The sequence below is a fragment of the Pan paniscus genome, chromosome X (genome assembly GCF_029289425.2).
Source record: "Pan paniscus chromosome X, NHGRI_mPanPan1-v2.0_pri, whole genome shotgun sequence".
Classification (NCBI taxonomy): domain Eukaryota; kingdom Metazoa; phylum Chordata; class Mammalia; order Primates; family Hominidae; genus Pan; species Pan paniscus.
The window spans coordinates 143,681,810-143,687,160 of NC_073272.2; positions in this window are offsets into that span (position 1 = coordinate 143,681,810).

Genomic DNA, 5,351 nt, shown 5'->3' on the forward strand with positions numbered 1-5,351 from the left:
TCTGTCTTCTTTAGGCTTACATTGTAGTGTAAAAAACAACAAAAATAGAATAAAGATACATTTATAAAATACAATTTCATATATAGATAAGTGTTAGGAAGAAAAAAAAGAGGGTGGATAAGGAATTTTTAACTAGAGAGAATAAGTGTTTTTCTAGAAGGTATAGTGGGAGGAGTCTTCTCTGAGAATGTAATATTTGACCAGAGACTTGAAAGAGATAAGGGAGTGATTTATAAAGATGTCTGAAAGAAGAGCCTTCCCAGCAGAGGAAATAGTAAGTGCAAAGACTCTGAGGTGGAAATTTGTCCAGTTTTCTGAGAAACACCAGGATGTCCAATATAACAAGCTAAGAGGGTGGCAGGGAAGCTGTTCAGTAGATAAAACACGAGGTCAAAATGTACAGAATCATAGGGTCTTACTTGGAATTTTGCTTTTATTAAGATCTGCCTCAACTTTTAACAAGATCCTTTTGGCTGTTAGGCTGTAGAGACTTTATGAGGGTGCCAAACTTGGAAGAAATATTGAAGGTAGACTCAACAGAATTTTCACAATATGAACCCTGTGAGACAGACCCAAATAAAGATCTGGTCTCCCCAGTATGGCCAGCTAGACACGGCCAGGAGGAACATCTCCCACCAAGGGACTGGGACATCAGGAAGACCAGCATACTCCTATCAGATCTTCAGAAAGAAGGCATTGAGAGCAGATGGACGGAAGATACAGAGGGAGAGGAACAAGGTCTCATTCCTGGTCCCCAATGACTCCTGCAGAAGAGGTGAGTTGAACAGGCAAGGAGCAATCTGCTCTTGCCACAGGCCTCTGGAATCCCTTCAGGCAGAGACCCCTTAACCACCACAGACCCTTGAATTGGCAGGAAGAGCTGCTTAGAGAAGTGGTAGGGGCGGAGCTCAAGTCACTGAGGAGACCAAAGGGTTTGGTGTAAAAGGATTTATAGTACCGCACGACGAGGGATTCCCATATCCCTAGGCTCAACTTGCTCTCATAGGAGACGTTAGCCCTAGAGGAACTGTTGGATCTGAATTCTGCAGGGTAGTCTTGCTCATGAGATGGGGCCAATTCAACCAGAGCATCCCTCAGTCTGCTGGCCCATCCTGGGGCTGCAGCCTAGCCATGCCCTACTTGCAATGCAGCCCCCAGGTACCTGCTGGAGGCCTCCATCATGGCTCCTATGCTGGCAGACCACACCTGACTGGCAGAGTGCTCCAGAAAATCAGCCCCCATGGACATACACAAGCCTTCCTGGGCCCTCTCCCCACTGCAGCCTACCCCGTGGCACTTTGCCAGCACACACTCACCCATAGCCATCCCCCATATCACATCACTGGCATGTGAATGTGTAGGTGGATCTTGCCTTCATTTCCCTGCCATTGCAGCTGTGCACATACATCCTTCTATGCCACTGCTGGTGGTGTGACTGAACCCCACCCACCCTCCCCTTTTTACACTGCAATTGTCATTGGCACTTTGGTGAGTACAGAGACTGCCAGCCCTGACCCCATGAGCACCCCACCCCTGTGTTGACACTGCTGCAGGAAGAACAGCAAACTCACCCCTGCTGTGAACAGCCAATGCTGCAAGAGTCAATGCGCACAGAGGGTGCATACAGTCGTGTGCCCACCAGTGCCCTGGCCCTATGCTAACACCACCACCAATATGAACACATGAACAGTTGCAGGTGGGGGTCCCCGTTCCCTGAAGCCATGCTGCCACTGCTCCTGCTCTGAACACCCACACAGAGGCTGGCAACCCAGTACCCACTAGGGCCCTGTCGCAGCTGAAGAGCATGCACCCTGCCATGCTGCTGCCATCACTGCTGCTGGCACAAGCAAATGAGGACAGATCCCACTGATACCACCCTGTGAAGTGACTTGGCTGACACCAATCGTTGGAGTGCTGTGACAAGCAGTCTGGGAGCACCTCAGCCTCCAAGTGCAGAGGGTTCCTCACCTTGAGGAGCCAGAGGAAAAAGTAACAAACAAAACCTTAAGAAATTACGGGATTATGTAAAGAGACCTAATCTATGGCTCATTGGTATGCCTGAAAGAGATGGGGAAAACGGAACCAACTTGGAAAACATATTTCAGGATACCCTCCAGGAGAACTTCCCCAACCTAGCAAGACAGGCCAACATTCAAATCCAGGAAATGCAAAGAACCCCTACAAAATACTTCACAAGAACATCTCCAAGACACATAATCATCAGATTCTCCAAGGTCGAAATAAAAGAAAAAATGTTAAGGCAGCTAAGAGAAAGGACAGGTCACCTACAAAGGGAAGCCCATCAGACTAACAGTGGACCTCTCAGCAGAAACCGTACAAGCCAGAAGCGATTGGGAGCCTATTTTCAACATTCTTTTTTTTTTTTTTTTTTTTTTGAGATGGAGTCTCACTCTGTTGGGAGTGCAGTGGCACAATCATGGCTCACTGCAAGCTACACCTCGCAGGTTCACGCCATTCTCCTGCCTTAGCCTCCTGAGTAGCTGGGACTACAGGCACCCGCCACCACCCCGGCTAATTTTTTGTATTTTTAGTAGAGACGGGGTTTCACCGTGTTAGCCAGGATGGTCTCGATCTCCTGACCTTGTGATCCGCCCTCCTCAGCCTCCCAAAGTGCTGGGATTACAGGTGTGAGCCACTGCACCCGGCTTTTCAACATTCTTAAAGAAAAGAAATTCCAACACAGAATTTTATTTCCAGCCAAACTGAGCTTCACAAGCAAAGCAGAAATAAGATCCTTTTCAGAAAAGCAAATGCTGATTGAGTTTGTTACCACCAAACCTTTCTTACAAGAGTTTCTGAAAAGAGCACTAAATATGGAAATGGAAGACCATTATCAGCCACTATAAAAACACACTTAAGGCCGGACGCGGTGGCTTATGCCTGTAATCCCAGCACTTTGGAAGGCCAAGGCAGGTGGATCCCGAGGTCAAGAGATCGAGACCATCCTGGCCAACATGGTGAAACCCCGTCTCTACTAAAATTACAAAAATTAGCTGAGCATGGTGGTGTGCACCTGTAGTCCCAGCTACTCGGTAGGCTGAGGCAGGAGGATCACTTAAACCTGTGAGGCAGAGGTTGCAGTGAGCCGAGATTGCTCCACTGCACTCCAACCTGGATGACAGAGCAAGACTCTGTCTCAAAACAACAACAACAACAAAAAACAAAACAAAACAAAATATCCCCCCCCAAAAAAACACACTTAAGTACACAGACCTGAGACATTTATAAAGAAACCACATAAATAAGTCTGAATAATAACTACCTTAAGATACTGTGACAGGATAAAACCCACACATATTAATATTAACCTGAATGTAAATGGGCTAAATGCACCAAATAAAAGTCACAGGGTGACTGCAGGATAAAGGGTTGAAGAAAAATCTACCAAGCAAATTAAAAAAAAAAAACACAAAAAACCAGGGGTTGCAATCCTAATTTTAGACAAAACAGACATTAAAACAACAAAAAAAGGCCAAAAAGGACAAAGAACAGTATTACATCATGGTAAAGGGTTTAATTCAAGAAGACCTAACCATCCTAAATATATATGCACCCAACACAGGAGCACCCAGATTCATAAAGCAAGTTCACAGAGATCTTCAAACAGACTTACACCCCCACAAAATAATAATGAGGGACTTCAACACCCCACTGAAACTACTAGCCAGATCATCGAGACAGAAAATTAACAAACATATTCAGGACCTAAACTAAAAACTGGATCAAATGGACCTGATAGAAATCTGCAGAACCCTCTACCCCTAAACAGAATATACATTGTTCTCTTCTGCACATGGCACAAACTCTAAAATCGACCTCATAATCAAACATAACCAATCCTGAGCAAATGCACAAGAACTGAAATCATACCAACCACTCTCTCAGACCACAGCATAATATAAATGGAATTCAAGATTAAGGAAACCACTCAAAACCATACCATTACATGGAAATTAAACAACCTGCTCCTGAATGACTTTTGGGTAAATAATAAAATTAAGGCAGAAATCAAGAACTCCTTTGAAACAAATGAGAACAAAGATACAATGGACCAGAATCTCTGGGACACAACTAAGGCAGTGTTAAGAGAGAAATTTATGGCACTAAATGCCCACACTAAAAAGTTAAAGATCTCAAATTAACAACCTAACATCACAACTATAACAACCAGAGAACCAAGAGAAAAACAACACCAAAGTCAGCAGAAGACAAGAAATAACCAACATCAGAGCTGAACTGAAGAAGATTAAGACATGAAAAACCATTCAAAAGATCAACAAAGCCAGTAGATGTTTTTTCTTTAAAAAAATATAGATAGATGACTAGCTAGACTAATAAAAAACAGAGAAGACTCAAATAATCATAATTTGAAATGACACTGGAGATATAGCCACTGACCTTAAATAAATACAAATAACCATCAGAGACTATTATAAATACCTGTATGCACACCGACTAGAAAATCCAGAAGAGGTGGACAAATCCCTTGACACATACATCTTTCTAAGACTGAACCAGGAAGAATTTGAATCCCTGAACAGACCAATAACAAACTCTCAAATTGAATCAGTAATAAATAGCCTACCAACCAAAAAATATAAAATAAAAAGCACAGGACTAGATGGATTCACAGCTGAATTCTACCAGATACACAAAGAAGAGCTCTTACAATTTTTACCAAAACTATCCCAAAATATTGATGAGTATGGACTCCTCCCCATTTCATTCTATAAGATAAGCATCATCCTGATTCCAAAACCTGGCATAGACACAATGAAAAAGAAAATGTCAGGTGAATATCCTTGATGCACATCAATGCAAAAATCCTCGACAAATGCTAGCAAATCAAATCCAGCAGCACATCAAACAGCTCATCTACCACAAGCAAGAAGGCTTCATCCCTGAGATTCAAGGTTGGTTCAACATACACAAATCAATAAGCATGATTCATCACATAAACAGAACTAAAGACTAAAACTACAAGATCATCTCAATAGATTCAGAAAAGGCTTTCAATAGAATTTTACATATTTTATTGAAAACTCAACAAACTAAGTATTGAAGGAAGATACCTCAAATAAGAAGAACCATCCATGACAAACTCACAGCCAACATCATACTAAGTGGGAAAAAACTGGAAGCATTCCCCTTTAAAACCGATACAATACAAGAATGCCCTCTCTCACCACTCCTATTCAACGTAGTGTTGGCACTCCTGGCTAGAGCAATCAGGCAAGATAAAGAAATAAAGGGCATCCAAAAAAGAAGAGAGCAAGTCAAATTATCCCTGCTTGCAGATGACATGATTCTATATCTAGATATCTTCATAT